The following is an 18,279-nucleotide window of genomic DNA, read 5'->3' as shown; positions in this document are numbered from 1 at the left end:
AAACAACAGTTCATCATCAGAAGCTATAGCCTTTTCAACCAAAAAATGCATTTGTTCAAACAGAAGCAAAAGGAGGGAATTACAGCATCATTCGAAAACAAAGACACAATCTTTTCGCAAAAGGATGAAAATTTTCAAAGACAAAACCAGTAAAAATCACATGCAACAGTGAAGACAATCAAAGAGGTGACTAAACATAAAAGGGGAAAGAAAAACACTCACCTATAGAAGACGAAGGAGTAAGCGTGAGGAAAGGATCTGGAAGAATCAGCGACAAAAAAACACCAACAATCACTTTCGAAAGCAAGGAAAGAGGGGAGCACGAAGAACGCGAAGAACAGAGGGTCGAGAGGAACAAAACGCTGTAGCAAAGCAAAGGCGAAAAAGAAAGAAGAAGAGAAACTGAAAGATGAGATTTTAAAATTCAAAATGAAATGAGAAAGAGGGAAAGAAGAAAATGGCAAAAGAGGAGTTAATGAGCATTTAACCCTTGCACATTCCCAAGGAAGCGCAACGCGCGTGGTAATTAACAAAAGGAAAAAGAAAAAATGCTCCGCATTTAAAAGAGTCCAGCAGGAGCTATATAGAGATTGACATGCTCAAGTTCGACTTCTCCAAAAGGGTCGAAGTCTGAAAGACACGACCCTAAAAGGTAAAAAATCGAGCTCAAGCAGAGGCACTGTTCATACCATGGGTCGAGCTATCCGACCTGGGCTGATTGCAGACAAAGTAACCGACCTCTTCAGGTCAGGTACCCCGACCTCTTCTTTAAAAGAGATCGGCCAGATCACCAAAAGAAGCCCAAGCAAGCCCAAACGAAGGGACACAGCCCAATCCAAAGGCAGCTAAAGCCTAGAAAGGTGAAGGAGGTTCCCCTTAAAGATAAGATGACTTCACTAAAAGATAAGATAAGATAACTAACTTATCTTATCTAAGAAGGTCAGCCCACACTACTATAAATACACTGGAGCACCCATGTATAACTCATACTCTGATTCTACAATAAACCTGCTTAAAGCCCATGCTAACTTAAGCATCAGAGTCTCTTGCAGGTACCACCACCTTCCGGTGACAAAGAATCAGCAGCATCTCCAGCTCCACCAACTTCCAACAAGTCGGACGCGTCAGCTCCGGCCACCACAGTAGATCTCATTCAAGATCGACCTTCAGTTTTAGGTAACCCTCAGAACAGTTGTGCATTCTCAAGTGGATTAATACTAAAATATTTTTTTTTGTTCCTGCCTACATGATGAGCGGATAATTTATACGCTTTTTGGCATTATTTTTAGTATGTTTTTAGTAGAATCTAGTTACTTTTAGGGATGTTTTCATTAGTTTTTATGTTAAATTCACATTTCTGGACTTTACTATGAGTTTGTGTGCTTTTCTGTGATTTCAGGTATTTTCTGGCTGAAATTGAGGGACTTGAGCAAAAATCAGATTCAGAGGTTGAAGAAGGACTGCTGATGCTGTTGGATTCTGACCTCCCTGCACTCAAAGTGGATTTTCTGGAGTTACAGAACTCAAAATGGCGCGCTTCTAATTGCGTTGGAAAGTCGACATCCAGGGCTTTCCAGCAATGTATAATAGTCTATACTTTGAACGGGTTTAGATGACGTAAAAGGGCGTTGAACGCCAGTTCTACGCTGCTGTCTGGAGTTAAACGCCAGAAACAAGTCACAAACCAGAGTTGAACGCCAGAAATACGTTACAACCTGGCGTTCAACTCCAGAAAGAGCCTCTGCACGTGTAACATTCAAGCTCAGCCCAACCACACACCAAGTGGGCCCCGGAAGTGGATTTATGCATCAATTACTTACTTCTGTAAACCCTAGTAGCTAGTTTATTATAAATAGGACTTTTTACTATTGTAAGAGACATCTTTTGATCATCTTGGGACGTCTGGTTCTTAGATCATGGGGGCTGGCCATTCGGCCATTCCTGAACCTTTCACTTATGTATTTTTCAACGGTAGAGTTTCTACACTCCATAGATTAAGGTGTGGAGCTCTGCTGTTCCTCAAAGATTAATGCAAAGTACTACTATTTTTCTATTCAATTCAACTTATTCCGCTTCTAAGATATTCATTCGCACTTCAACCTGAATGTGATGAATGTGACAATCATCATCATTCCCTATGAACGCGTGCCTGACAACCACTTCCGTTCTACCTTAGATTGAATGAGTATCTCTTAGATCTCTTAATCAAAATCTTCGTGGTGTAAGCTAGATTGATGGCGGCATTCATGAGAATCCGGAAAGTCTAAACCTTGTCTGTGGTATTCCGAGTAGGATTCAGGGATTGAATGACTATGACGAGCTTCAAACACGCGAGTGCGGGCGTAGTGACAGACGCAAAAGGAGGGTGAATCCTATTCCAGTATGATCGAGAACCTCAGATGATTAGCCGTGCTGTGACAGAGCATTTGGACTATTTTCACAAGAGGATGGGATGTAGCCATTGACAACGGTGATGCCCTTACATAAAGCCAGCCATGGAAAGGAGTAAGATTGATTGGATGAAGATAGCAGGAAAGCAGAGGTTCAGAGGAACGAATGCATCTCTATGCGCTTATCTGAAATTCTCACCAATGATTTACATAAGTATTTCTATCCTTATCTTATTATATAATTTTGAAAACTCCATAACTATTTTATATCCGCCTGACTGAGATTTACAAGATGACCATAGCTTGCTTTATACCAACAATCTCCGTGGGATCGACCCTTACTCGCGTAAGGTTTATTACTTGGACGACCCAGTGCACTTGCTGGTTAGTTGTGCGAAGTTGTGATAAAAAGTTGAGATTACAATTGAGAGTACCATGTTGATGGCGCCATTGATGATCACAATTTCGTGCACCACTACACAAACAAAGAACAAAGCAAAGAAAATGTGGGGGTCTCTATGTCAAGTATAGAGAACTCCCAATGAGATGTCTTATAGAGATATGAAGTGTATTATAGCAATAATAATAAGGATGACAAATTTAATAAAATAGAAATATGAGAGTCGATCCAAAATTTTTGAATTTTTAAGACTTAAACAGGAAAGGAGTTCAGAATATTTTTGAAATTTAAAATGGAAACAACTAATTGGGTACCAAACTTAAAAGTGTTGAAATCAAGGATACTGATTTCAAAAATAGAGAGAGAAAAACACTAAAAAGACACCAATCTTAAAGATTTTAAAATCACACAAGAAAAATATCAAGAACAATTCGAACAATAAGACAGAAACTAAGGACAATTTTTGAAAAATTCAAGAAAGGAAAACCCAACAAGAACTAAAGACACTAAACTTAATGATTGACATACGACTCAAACAAAAGAAAAAGATGGCTAATGATAAAAGCTTTTTTTTAAAGAAAACAATTAAAAGAAAAACAGTAAAGATACCTGATCTAAGGAACAAGGTAACTGGTAGCCTGTCAATCTCAAACAATTCCCGGCAACAGCACTAAAAACTTGGTGCGTGAAATTAAAACTCGCACAACTGAACTGGCAAGTGTACCGGGTCGTCCAAGTAATACCTCATGTGAGTGAGGGTCGATCCCACGAGGATTGTTGGATTGAGCAAGCCGCAATTATCTTGTAGATCTTAGTCAAGCGAACTAAAAGATGGTTGGTGTTGTAAACGCATAAAACAAATTAATAGAGAAAGCAATACTGAATTGACATAGAAACGATGATGGAGGATCAGTTAAGGCTTCGGAGATGCTTGTTCTTCTAGATTTACACTTCTTAATGTCAACTTCAAGAACGAATGATTCATTCAATGGCAAGGCTGTAAATGACTAAAGCCAGGGTTAGTGGTCATTAATCTCCTCAAATCCAAACCAAACGCCAGGGTCAGTGGTCATTCAATCTGGACGAGGGTGAAGCTCACGCATTCAATCTCTGGTGATCCGACTCAAAATGCGACAGACAAGGTCGGATCTTCCAGATTTGAGAATGAAGCTCTATGGTTCTAACCTTAGCGCCACAGGAATCTCAGTTACCCATGACTAACGAGATTTTATGTCACATATCCCAATTAGCCCATATACATGTTGGAATCTATGATGCACTCTCAAGTTGTAGCTCAATACTATCTTGTCGGGGACTTGCAAGAACTCATGTAGAATCAGGGGTCGTACATTAGTTCCACCCTAGATCCATAACAATGAAGAACGAAAATGCATCATAAAATATAATCAAACATAAATTAAAGTAGAAAGGAAATTGTATTAATCCATAGGAATCAGTAGAGCTCCCAACTTTAACCTTGGAGGTTTAGTCGCACATACTGTACAGAAAATAAAGTATGATATATTTTGAGGGGATGAAGATCCTAAACATGGGTGATCTTTGCCTATATATACTAATACTAAACCTAAAAAGACATTAATAATAATTAGAAATTACAAAAATAAAATAACAAAGCTAAAAGGTGCAAAAAATCCACTTTTGGGCCTACTTGGTGAATGTTTGGGTTGAGCCTGGCATCCAACTTGAAGGAGTGGGTGTTGAACGCCCACTAGGGGTTAGATATGCTGCTTCCTTGCTCCCTTTGTGCCGTTTAACACTGAGTTTGGGCGTTAAACGCTGTCTTGAGTCCCTTTGGGGCGTTGAACGCCAGAAAGGGGGTAAGTTGGGCGTTCAACGCCCATTTTGGATAGTCCAATCCAAAGAGAAGTATAAACCATTATATATTGTTGGAAAGACCTATAAGTTAGCTTTCCAAATCCATCTAGAACGTGCCATTTGGACCTCTAGAGCTCCAGAAATGCTCGTTTGAATGCATGGAGGTCAGAATCTGACAACATCTGCTATGCTTTCCTTGCCTCTGAATCAGACTTTTCTAAAATCTTGCCAAATTCACCAAAAATTTACCTAAAATCATAGAAAAATCGCAAAAGCTCAAATTAGCATCTAAAAGGTGGATTTTGCATGAAAAACTACTAAAACATAATAAAACTTAACAAAATATACTGAAAACACTAAGAAAACAATGTCGAAAAGCGTATAAAATATCCACTCATCAGTATGAAAAACAACAACATATGTATTGAATGAGAACCAGAAGTTCTCAGCATGGTAATGGTGCCCACATACATAATATATAAGGTCCCAGGAAAGCCAGAGGCAATCCTTGAACTTCGACACTCAGATTTAAAACTTAAAGATTAAAACTGGAAACCATAAACAGGGTAGTTTGTCTAAGACTCTTAATCCTAACTCAATTCTAACTTATTCCCTCAGCTCCTCACCTTCTTCAATCCTCCAAAACTCCGGTGAAACTGCCCTCGTCACTCCTCCTCCAGACGAGGGGCCTCTCAGATGCACAAACATACAATGCAGACAAAGAAAACACAGATAGAATGCAGTTACAGCAGGTATAACATATAGCAAATAAACATAGATATTCAAATAGGCAAACCCAAGTAATGAAAACTCAAACAAGACAAACAAATACATATGATGTATACCTTTCCTATTGGCTGTGAGCTCACGTATCGGTTACTTTGCCAGAACCCGACACACCCAATAGCTAACCCGGATATCGTCTCTCTGACATGCCTCCAAACACTTGGGATATAGTGCCTTGATGATTCCATATTTTACGATATACTTTGGTTTGATTTGAGTGGATCTCATCACATAAACCCTCATTTATTCATCTAAATAGTATGCTTTAGAGATTTCTTCCCAAATTGTGATTGAAAGTGAAAACATGCTCTTTATGCTTAATTTAGTCGATTTTAAGTTACTTTAATCCCATTTGGTGCCTTGATGTATTTATTAAGTGATTTCAGATTTCCAAGGCAAGCATGGGTTGAAGAAGTGAGGCAAAGAGCATGCAAAAAGGAAGAAACTATGAAGAAATAGAGTTTAGAAGTTTCAGCACCCGTGCGTATGCACAGGTATACATGCATACGCACAAGGAGGATTTGCAAGCGATGCATACGCATGACCCATGCGTACGCATGGATAGACTTTTGTGCAGCGACGTACGCGTGACCCACGCGTACGCATGACACGAATTACGTCAGCTTATTAATGCAAATCGCTAGGGGCGAATTTTGGGCCTCCAAGACCCAGTCCAACTCATTTCTGAACCTATATGAGGCCAAAGTGAAGCTGAATGAAGGGGGGCAGTTAGGGTTAGTTTTTATCATGTCTTAGTGTAGTTCTCTAGAGAGAGAAGCTCCCCCATCTCTCTAGAATTAGGGTTCTTTAGTTTAATTTCTTGTAATTTCTATATTTAATTCTTGTTTTCATTTACTTTTCCATGTCCTTTATTGTTATTGCATCTTTCTTCTTCTTCATTTCTCTTTATATTTTCTTTATTTTGTCATTTTATGTTTTATGAACACTCTTGTCATTTTAATTCCAATTAATGCAAATTTATGTTTCTATGTTATTTATTGCTTTCTTTAGTTGTCATTGTTACTTTCTTGCTTTGGTAGTTTTAGAATTTATTTTATTACAATTTAATATTATTTTATTCTCATACATACCAAGTGTTTGATAAAATACTTGGCTTAGTCTTTACTTAGTTTTTCTACACTCTTGGCTTGGAATTGTTGACTTTGGTGATCCTTGAGTCATTGATGTCCATTCTTGTTTGATACATTAGAGTAGTTAGTTGATTTGGTCTTCATTGACTCTATGTGACCCTTAGAGTTGACATAGGACTTATGGATTGAAATTAGCTATGCCTATTTGACTTATCTTCGATGTAAGGTTGACTAAGTAGGATTAACTCTTCATCATATGTTTGTGGTCAATGGCTAGGATAGGTAACCTTAACTCTCAATTACTTGCCAAGATGTTTTCTTGCATTTGAAGTTTCCTTTCCTTGTATTTAATTGCTTTCCTTTTAATTCCTTGCATGATCAATTGCTTCCTTGCTATTTACATTCCCTTGCTCTCTTGCTTTCATTCCCAAATCCCCATGCTTTCTCTCATAGCCAATAATATGCACTTCATTGTAACTCCTAAGGAAGATGACCCGGGAGCTAAATACTCTCGGTTATTTTGTATTGACTTTATTATTTGATTGATGCTCAATTGTTGGGTTTGGACTATACTTACAATGGACAAAATCTACTTTTAGTGTAAAATTCCAAACCCGTGCAATTGGGCCATCGTCATGCCTCTCATACTCTCAGGATATAGTGCCCATCGCATTTCTCGGGATAAAGTGTTCCCACACTCTTGGGATATAGTGCCCATCACGCTCTTGAGATATAGTCCCCGACACACTCATGGGATATAGTGCCCGACACAATTCTCAGGGTAAAGTGCTCCCACACTCTTGGGATATAGTGTCCATCACGCTCTTGGGATATAGTGTCTGACACGCTCATGGGATATAGTGCCTGATACACTTTACAACAGAGAGAAAACTCAAACATACTCATCACCAATCATCTTCATTTATCATTATTCATTCAAGCTCAATTATTCTTATTCATAATGGCCAATACTCATCACATACTCAACGTTTCCACACATCTCAATCATAATACATCACTTCACAAACTTTCTTCACTTCCAAGTTACCACCCTTTCAAGGTTCAACTCCCTCACTATGTATAAAACTAAGTTTTAGGATCTTAGAAAGTAAAAATAGAGGTTTAGAGGTTTAAAATCATGTTTAAATCACAAAACACAATGTTGCTGAAAAACAGGATCCCGCATACGCGTGCCATGTTGCGCGTACACGAGTTCCCCTGGACAAAATTGATTACTCGTGTTGCGTGGCACTTGCCCGCGTATGCGAGCATGTAAATTTAACCTTCTCCATATGCAGGCACACTCCCGCGTACGCGAGCACATCTGGGCAGAACCAAATGGCCACGTCGCGTGTGCACTTGCATACGCATGCCCCTTAAATTTGTCAAAAGGCTGTTAATGCTACAGAATTTAATTTTACACACCAAACTTCCGACGCGAATAACTTTTTCGTTAAAAATACTTTTTCATCCATTCTTTGAACGGCGTAAACTTCACGGACCTAATTTTCATATAAAATAAGTTTGAAGGAAATTGAGGATCTGGCAGCCCAATTATGGCTTGCCAAAGTTTGGCCAAAACCAAGTTTTGAACAAAAATCACAAACCTCTATTTTCACAATTTCCATTTCAAAACCAAAGTGTTTCCATTCAAATCACCATTCCTCTATTTTAGCAAACTTCAATTCACATTCAATTATTTCACAACTATAACAACCCCAATTCTCTCAAACATTTCTCGTCATCAACACTCTTAACCATTTTTCACTCAAACCACACATAATCATCATTCATACAAGTATCATCCTCATAATTCAATATCATCATTTATCATCACACTTCTTATCATCAATACTTACCATCTCAACAATACATTCCCACACCTTCCAACTCTAATATACTCATTATTCAACAATTGCACATACATACATACCACTCATCAAATTCTCAATTTATCATCATTATTATTCACAATTGTCCATAACCAATCATCATACATTCCAATCATTTACTCAATAATTCTAAGCACAAGTATCTAATCCTCAATCATACATATTCATACAACTTAACCTATGACCATCTAGCCTAAGTTTTCACAAAACATTACATGTTATCTATGAGAAACCAAAATCATACCTTGGTCGATTCCTTGCTAAGTCAAAGACACCTCAAAGTAGCAAGATCACAAGCCTCCACCACCAAAATTCCAGCACCCAAGCTTAATCCAACCATCCAACCTCCTTAAATATGCTGCAAATCACATATATATACTACCTAATTCATATAATCACATTTATACACACAACTCAATACCCAACCACATATAATCAAGGAAGTTCACTAGGGTTTGAGAGTTCTTACCTTCTTCATGCCTCAATTGAGTGGCTGATGCCATTTTAGTTAGTGGATTGGGTTGGGCCTTGGGTCTAATAAGGGCCAGGTTCAACTACTTTAGTCCGTTTGGCCCAATTTTAGGCCAAAACCTTTAAAATTGGTGTCAAAATTTGTATTTTAATTATTTCTTCCATTTTAAACTATAAAATTTAATTTTTTAATTTCTTTAAATAATAATTAATTTATTAAATAATTATTTACTAATTTTACGGGTTTTACATCAAATGTGTCGAATTCTAGCAGTTTAACCAACACGTGAGCTCATGCCCAATAGGACAGACATGCATCGTGTACATCTATGTGCAATTGCTTCAGTATGCATCTTGTGTTTGGTTTGTCTAAGTGAATATCTCTGTTTAACTACTAATTGCTATATATGTTGTAATTGCTCTTGATTGTGTTTGCACCCTATTACTTGTGTTTGCTACTGTAGTACTATATATTAATTGGCCATGATACTGAAAGAGAGAGGAATGTTGAGATATGTTGTGAATAGTAGAAGATATGGACCATTGATATAGATGAAGACTTAGTATGGTTGCCTTGTTTAGTTTAGTAAACCCTAGGCTTGAATCTCGGGTGTTGAAGTTTAGGTTTGCCTAGCAGGTTCGTGTATTTTTACATCGTCTCTATTTTGGAACTGTTACCCTACTAGGAACCTTCGGGTTCTTACCCGTAGCGGATTTTGTTGTTTTTCAGATACAGAACGTGATGCACCTTGCTGAGCGTGTTGAATTCTCTTGGATAGCGAAGACTCCTTTATATTTTGTATTTTATGCTTGGTGCTATTTTTTTCTCCACTTTTGTATATGTATATGTATATCCCACTTAGAGGTTGATCTTTGGAGAAACAGTAATATATTTTTTTTAACTTTTGGTTCTGTAATATACCTTCTTGTCGGCCTTTTTCTTTACGGATCGAGACTAGTACTTGCTATGTATCTCTTTTGGATCGGAATTCTATGTTTATATACATCTTTTGTTTTCTATATTTAGACGCCTTTATCGTTAATGTTTTTGAGTGTGATGCGATTCTCGTTTTGGTTATTCTTTTTCACAGGCTCTTAGCTAAATCATATTTCTTCGATTACTATGTATGTACTTTTCCATTTTAGAGGTCGTAATACCTCACTAATGCTTATTTATAGCTATAGCATAAGACTTTGTGTGGTAACGTGTTACATTAACAACTTTTACTAATTTAGTTTTTGAGATCTTAATTACATTATACGATATTTTAAATTGAACTTTACATACCATAATGATTTCTGAATCTCTTTTCGACGCCATTCAGCAAACACAGTAATAATGTAGTCTTCCTCGACTAAATTGAAATAATAACATTTTTGTTTGGCACCAAATTAAAACCAAAACAACACTATTTTAACTATGGTTTCGACCTTTATTGGACATCAAAACAAAAATATTATCATTATTTAACGCCAACTCAGTGTGGTGAAAGAGTACTATATTATCACTACGAATTAGTATTTAAAAGGAGTTCAGAAACTATTATGATATTTCTAGTTCGATTTGAAAGACTAATATAATTGTACTGGATGCCTCCGGTACGGGTTGAGAGATGGATCGAGAACTTGCGAGTCGAGATGGATGCTGGATTATCTGACTGGAGCAATGGGAGGTGGTACCTACAAAGACACTCTGACGCTCAAGTCAGAATGGATCTGAGAGGTATAAGATGTGTAGAGCGAATGACATACCTAAGGGGGCCAGGGGCTCCCTTATATAGGTGATGGTGATTATCTTTATCTTATCTTATTTGGTTAAGATAAGGAAAGTGTTTGAATTTGATTGTTGGTTAGAAGTTCTAGCGGGTCGGTTCCGAACCTTCTAGAAAGACTTACGGGTCGGACCCGGTTACATGGGTTCAGAGGCCGTTCTGGGTGTGAGATCCGTGGGCCGGATTCGTAACAGTTACCCCCGCAGCGAGAGAGCGAACAAGGTTGGTCTCTGTCGCTGGAGGATATGATTTTGACCGTTTAGTGAATTTCGTCGATTTGTCAGGATAGAGTTCTCGGTGGGCGGATTTTGTTTACCGCGTGGGGTCGGTGCGCCGGCACTGGGTTTTGTGTTTCAACTGAGGCTCGTCTTCTTCGGAGTTTGTGTCGTTTGATTGATGCAAACCTTCCGCTTTCCTGCGTCCGTTTCATTTCTCGAGGCGTGCTGTCAATTTTACTTTTCCAAAGGAGAATTTATTGCGAGGGGATGTTTAGGCTACTTCTCAATTTTACCCTTCGCGCTCTACTTATTCATTGGGTTATTTTTGTCTTTTTGTTGGTTTGAAACCATTTTGGTTTTTATTCTTCCTTCCCTCGTTCATCTCATTTCTTAGTTCTTCTTTGTGAAACTCCTTTCCTCTCCCTTTTACTCTGGTGTTGTTCTGTCTCTCCGCAGTTGTATTTTTGCTTCCCTGCTTTAGCACTTTTCAAGTTTACGTTTTGCATTACCATGTTGGTTTCCTTTTGCCTTTGTCATTATGTGATATTTGTTTTTCTGTATTTGCCATGTATTGTTGCCTGCTGCTTTCTGGTGCTGTGTTTTGGGTAGGGGTAGTGGTTTTACTTTTTGGAGGGATTGAGCACCACTGTGTGGATTGGTAGTGGGTAATAGGTTTTTGGTTGTCCTTTCTGCTTCCGCGTAGTGTTAGTAGGCTGACGGTGGTGCTCTTCCCTGTTTTAGGTATGCATCGACAGAGGAATGAAGGTGTGGGTGCTCCGATAGCTCCTTCCAGGGGCGTTCCTTCCCGCTATGACTGGGTGACTAACGATGTTTGGGGGGTCCCATCACAGATGATGGAGGCGGATCTCTAGTATGCGAAATTGCTACTCAGGTTGTGAATTGTTGTTCAAAATTGATTCCCTGGCAATGGCACCAAAAACGGATGCACAGGACCATGGTCTAAACATATCTTCACAACTTCGCATAACTAACCAGCAAGTGCACTGGATCGTCCAAGTAATACCTTACGTGAGTAAGGGTCGAATCCCACGGAGATTGTTGGTATGAAGCAAGCTATAGTCACCTTGTAAATCTCAGTCAGGCGGATATCAAATGGTTATGGAGTTTTCGAAAGTAATATAATAAAATAGGGATAGAAATACTTATGTAAATCATTGGTGAGAGTTTCAGATAAGCGAATAGAGATGCTTTCGTTCCTCTGAACCTCTGCTTTCCTTCTATCTTCATCCAATCAGTCTTACTCCTTTCTATGGCTGGCTTTATGTGATACATCACCACAGTCAATGGCTACTTTCGGTCATCTCTCGGGAAAATGATCCAATGCCCTGTCACGGCACGGCTAATCGTCTGGAGGCATCACCCTTGTCAATGGCTTCATCTTATCCTCTCAGTGAAAATGGTCAACACACCCTGTCACGGCACGGCTATTCATCTGTCGGTTCTCGATCATGCTGGAATAGGATTTACTATCCTTTTGCGTCTGTCACTAACGCCCCGCAATCGCGAGTTTGGAGCTCGTCACAGTCATCCAATCATTGAATCCTACTCGGAATACCACAGACAAGGTTTAGACTTTCCGGATTCTCTTGAATGCCGCCATCATTCTAGCTTACACCACGAAGATTCTGATTAAGAGATCTAAGAGATACTCATTCAGTCGATGGTAGAACGGAAGTGGTTGTCAGGCACGCGTTCATAGGGAATGATTATGATTGTCACGTTCATCACATTCAGGTTGGAGTACGAATGAATATCTTAGAAGCGAAACAAGATGAATTGAATAGAAAACAGTAGTACTTTGCATTAATCTTTGAGGAACAGCAGAGCTCCACACCTTAATCTATGGAGTGTAGAAACGCTACCGTTAAAAATACATAACTGAAAGTCCAGGTATGGCCGAGAGGCCAGCCCTCAAACGTGATCTAAGATAGCATACAACTGATCAAAGATCCTAATACAATAGTAAAAGGTCCTATTTATAATAAACTAGCTACTATGGTTTACATAAGTAAGTAATTGATGCATAAATCCACTTCCGGGACCCACTTGGTGTGTGCTTGGGCTGAGCTTGAGTGTTGCACGTGTAGAGGTCCTTCTTGGAGTTGCACGCCAGTTTTTGTGCCAGTTTGGGCGTTCAACTCTGGTTTTGGCTCCTTTTCTGGCGCTGGACGCCAGATTTGGGCAGAGAGCTGGCGTTGAACGCCAGTTTGCGTCGTCTAAACTTGGGCAAAGTATGGACTATTATATATTGCTGGAAAGCCCTTGATGTCTAATTTCCAACGCAATTGGAAGCGCACCATTTTGAGTTTTGTAGCTCCAGAAAATCCATTTTGAGTGCAGGGAGGTCAGAATCCAACAGCATCAGCAGTCCTTCTTCAACCTCTGAATCTGATTTCTGCTCAAGTCCCTCAATTTCAGCCAGAAAATACCTGAAATCACACAAACTCATAGTAAAGTCCAGAAATATGAATTTAACATAAAAACTAATGAAAACATCCCTAAAAGTAACTAGATTCTACTGAAAACATACTAAAAATAATGCCAAAAAGCGTATAAATTATCCGCTCATCACAACACCAAACTTAAATTGTTGCTTGTCCCCAAGCAACTGAAAATCAAATAGGATAAAAAGAAGAGAATATACTATAAATTCCAAACTATCAATGAAACATAGCTTCAATCATATGAGCGGGACTTATAGCTTTTTGCCTCTTGAATAGTTTTGGCATCTCACTTTATCCATTGAAGTTTAGAATGATTGGCATCTATAGGAACTCAGAGTTCAGATAGTGTCATTGACTCTCCTAGTTCAGTATGATGATTCTTGAACACAGCTTCTTTATGAGTCTTGGCCGTGGCCCTAAGCACTTTGTTTTCCAGTATTACTACCGGATACATAAATGCCACAGACACATAATTGGGTGAACCTTTTCAGATTGTGACTCAGCTTTGCTAAAGTCCCCAATTAGAGGTGTCCAGGTTTCTTAAGCACACTCTTTTTTTGCTTTGGACCTTGACTTTAACCGCTCAGTCTCAAGTTTTCACTTGACACCTATACGCCACAAGCACATGGTTAGGGACAGCTTGGTTTAGCCGCTTAGACCAGGATTTTATTCCTTTAGGCCCTCCTATCCACTGATGCTCAAAGCCTTGAGATCCTTTTTATTTGCCCTTGCCTTTTGGTTTTAAGGGTTATTGGCTTTTTGCTCTTGCCTCTTGGTTTTAAGAGCTTTTGACTTTTTCTGCTTGCTTTTTCTTTCTATTTTTTTTCGCCTATTTTTTTTCTTTTTTTTTCTGCAAGCTTTGTTCTTTGCTGCTTTTTCTTGCTTCAAGAATCATTTTTATGATTTTTCAGATTATCAAATAACATGTCTCCTAGTCATCATTCTTTCAAGAGCCAACATATTTAACATTCTTAAACAACAGCTTCAAAAGACATATGCACTGTTCAAGCATTCATTCAGAAAACAAGAAGCATTGTCACCACATCAATATAATTAAACTAAGTTCAAGGATAAATTCAAAACTCATGTACTTCTTGTTCTTTTGAATTAAAATATTTTTTTAAGAGAGGTGATGGATTCATAAGACATTCATAACTTTTAGACAGAGTTACTAACTACTAATGATCATGTAATGAAGACACAAACATAGATAAGCACATAACATAGAAAACGAAAAACAAAAGAGATAAGAACAAGGAATGAATCCACCTTAGTGATGGTGGCGTTTCCTTCTTGAGGAACCAATGATGTCCTTGAGCTCTTCTATGTCTCTTCCTTGTCTTTGTTGCTCCTCCCTCATTGCTTTTTGATCTTCTCTTATTTCATGAAGCATGATGGAGTGCTCTTGATGTTCCACCCTTAGTTGTCCCATATTGGAACTCAATTCTCCTAGGGAGGTGTTGATTTGCTCCCAATAGTTTTGTGGAGGAAAGTGCATTTGAGGCATCTCTGGGATCTCATGGTGATGAGCTTCATACGCCTCTTGAGCTCCATGAGTGGGCTCTCTTGCTTGCTCCATCTTTTTCTTAGTGATGGGCTTGTCCTCTTTGATGAGGATATCTCCCTCTATGTCAATCCCAGCCGAATTGCATAGGTGGCAAATGAGGTGAGGAAAGGCTAACCTTGCCATAGTGGAGGACTTGTCAGCCACCTTGTAGAGTTCTTGAGGTATAATCTCATGAACTTCCACCTCTTCTCCAATCATGATGCTATGGATCATGATGGTCCGGTCTATAGTAACTTCAGACCGGTTACTAGTGGGAATGATTGAGCATTGAATGAACTCCAACCATCCTCTAGCTATAGGCTTGAGGTCCAATCTTCTTAGTTGAACCGGCTTGCCTTGGGAGTCAATCTTCCATTGAGCTCCTTCTACACATATGTCCATAAGGACTTGGTCCAACCTTTGATTAAAGTTGACCCTTCTAGTGTAGGGGCGTTCATCTCCTTGCATCATGGGCAAGTTAAACGCCAACTTCACATTCTCCGGACTAAAATCTAAGTATTTCCCCCGAACCATTGTAACATAGTTCGTTGGATCCGGGTTCTTACTTTGATCATGGTTCTTGGTGATCCATGCATTGGCATAGAACTCTTGAACCATTAGGATGCCGACTTGTTGGATGGGATTTGTTAGAACTTCCCAACCTCTTCTTTGAATTTCATGTCGGATCTCCGGATACTCATTTCTTTTGAGGTGATCCTGTGGGGTCCACAGATCCTGAGGTGTCAAGGATTTACATCCCTGCACCCATTAGGCATGTAAAATGCCTTTGCACACAACTCTGGGCGTTCAGCGCCAGGTTGGTGCCCATTTTGGGCGTTCAACGCCCATTTGTTGCCATTTCTGGCGTTGAACGCCAGAACCATGGTTGTTCTGGGCGTTCAGCGCCAGAATGCTGCCCATTTTGGGCGTTCAGCGCCAGAACCATGCTCTGTTCTGGCGTTGAACGCCAGGCAGATGCTTCCTCCAGGGTGTGATTTTTCTTCTGCTGTTTTTGATTCCGTTTTCAATTTTTATATTTATTTTGTGACTCCACATGATCATGAACCTAATAAAACATGAAAAACAAAAACAAAATTAGATAAATAAACATTGGGTTGCCTCCCAACAAGCGCTTCTTTAATGTCAATAGCTTGACAGTGGGCTCTCATGGAGCCCAACAGATGTTCAAAGCATTGTTGAAACTCTCCAACACCAAACTTAGAGTTTGGATATGGGAGTTCAACACCAAATTTAGAGTTTGGTTGTGGCCTCCCAACACCAAACTTAGAGTTTGACTGTGGGGGCTTGGGTTGACTCTGCTTTGAGAGAAGCTTTTCATGCTTCCTCTCCATGGTTGCAGAGGGAGATCCTTGAGTTTTAAACACAAGGGAGTCCTCATTCCATTGAAGGACTAGTTCACCTCTGTCAACATCAATCACAGCTCTTGCTGTGGCCAGGAAAGGTCTTCCTAGGATGATGGCTTCATCCTCTTCCTTTCCAGTATCCAGGACTATGAAATCAGCAGGGATGTAAAGGCCTTCAACCTTTACTAACACATCCTCTACTTGTCCATAAGCCTGTTTTCGTGAACTGTCTGCCATCTCTAATGAGATTTTAGCAGCTTGCACCCCATAGATTCCCAGTTTCTCTATTACAGAGAGGGGCATGAGGTTTATTCCTGAACCAAGGTCACACAGAGCCTTGAAGATCAAGGTGCCTATGGTGCAGGGTATTATGAACTTTCCAAGATCCTGTCTCTTCTGAGGCAATGTCAGTTGATCCAGATCACTTAGTTCATTGATGAACAAGGGAGGTTCAACTTCCCAAGTATCAATACCAAATAATTTGGCATTCAACTTCATGATTGCACCAAGAAACTTGGCAGTTTGCTCTTCAGTGACATCCTCATTCTCTTCAGAAGAGGAATACTCATCAGAGCTCATGAAGGGCATAAGGAGGTTCAGTGGAATCTCTATAGTCTCTGGATGAGCCTCAGAGTCCTTTGGTTCCTCAGAGGGAAGCTCCTTATTGACCACTGGACGTCCCAGGAGGTCTTCCTCCTTGGGATTCACGTCCTCCTCTCCTTCTTTGGGTTAGGCCATGGTGCTTATGTCAATGGCCTTGCACTCTCCTTTTGGATTTTCTTCTGTATTGCTTGGGAGAGTACTAGGAGGGATTTCAGTGATCCTTTTACTCAGCTGGCCCACTTGTGCTTCCAGATTTCTAATGGAAGATCTTGTTTCATTCATGAAACTTACAGTGGCCTTAGATAGATCAGAGACTAAGTTTGTTAAATTAGAAGTATTTTGTTCAGAGTTCTCTGTCTGTTGCTGAGTGGATGATGGAAAAGGTTTATTATTGTTAAACCTGTTTCTTCCACCATTATTAAAGCCTTGTTGAGGCTTTTGATCCTTCCATGAGAAATTTGGATGATTTCTCCATGATGAGTTATAGGTGTTTCCATAAGGTTCACCTAAGTAATTCACCTCTGCTATTGCAGGGTTCTCAAGATCATAAGCTTCTTCTTCATAAGAAACCTCTTGAGTACTGTTGGATGCAGCTTGCATTCCATTCAGACTCTGAGAAATCATATTGACTTGCTGAGTCAATATTTTGTTCTGAGCCAATATGGCATTCAGAGTATCAACTTCAAGAACTCCCTTCTTCATAGGCGTCTCATTACTCACAGGATTCCTCTCAGAAGTGTACATGAACTGGTTATTAGCAACCATGTCAATGAGTTCTTGAGCTTCTGCAGGCGTTTTCTTTAGGTGAATGGATCCACCTGCAGAAGTGTCCAGTGGCATCTTTGATAGCTCAGATAAACCATCATAGAATATATCCAGGATGGTCCATTCTGAAAGCATATCAGAAGGACACTTTTTGGTCAACTGTTTGTATCTTTCCCAAGCTTCATAGAGGGATTCACCTTCTTTCTGTCTGAAGGTCTGAACATCCACTCTAAGCTTGCTCAGCTTTTGAGGAGGAAAGAACTTGGCTAAAAAAGTCGTGACTAGCTTATCCCAAGAGTTCAGGCTGTCTCTGGGTTAAGAGTCCAACCAGATTCTACCTCTGTCTCTTACAGCAAATGGGAAAAGTATGAGCCTGTAGACTTCAGGATCTACTCCATTAGTCTTAACAGTATCACAGAACTGCAAGAATTCAGTTAAGAACTGAAAAGGATCTTCAGATAGAAGTCCATGAAACTTGCAGTTCTGCTGCATTAGAGAAACTAATTGAGGTTTCAGCTCAAAGTTGTTTGCTCCAATGGCAGGAATGGAGATGCTTCTTCCATGTAAATTGGAATTAGGTGCAGTAAAGTCACCAAGCATTCTCCTTGCATTATTATTATTTTCAGCTGCCATCTCCTTTTCCTGTTTGATAATTTCTGACAGGTGCTTACTGGTTTGTT

The 18,279-nt window shown here is 39.5% G+C and overlaps 1 non-coding gene across 1 annotated transcript; it reads left to right on the top strand.

Moving 5' to 3' along the window:
• Nucleotides 1-17,728: 17,728 nt before the first annotated feature.
• LOC112780433 (small nucleolar RNA R71) lies at nucleotides 17,729-17,836 on the top strand. The gene has a single exon (XR_003191271.1). It is a non-coding gene; the product is annotated as a small nucleolar RNA R71 (small nucleolar RNA).
• Nucleotides 17,837-18,279: the final 443 nt, after the last annotated feature.

This window comes from Arachis hypogaea, chromosome 19, assembly GCF_003086295.3.
Source record: "Arachis hypogaea cultivar Tifrunner chromosome 19, arahy.Tifrunner.gnm2.J5K5, whole genome shotgun sequence".
NCBI classification, from domain to species: Eukaryota; Viridiplantae; Streptophyta; class Magnoliopsida; order Fabales; family Fabaceae; genus Arachis; species Arachis hypogaea.
This window is presented reverse-complemented; position numbering and strand designations above follow the sequence as displayed.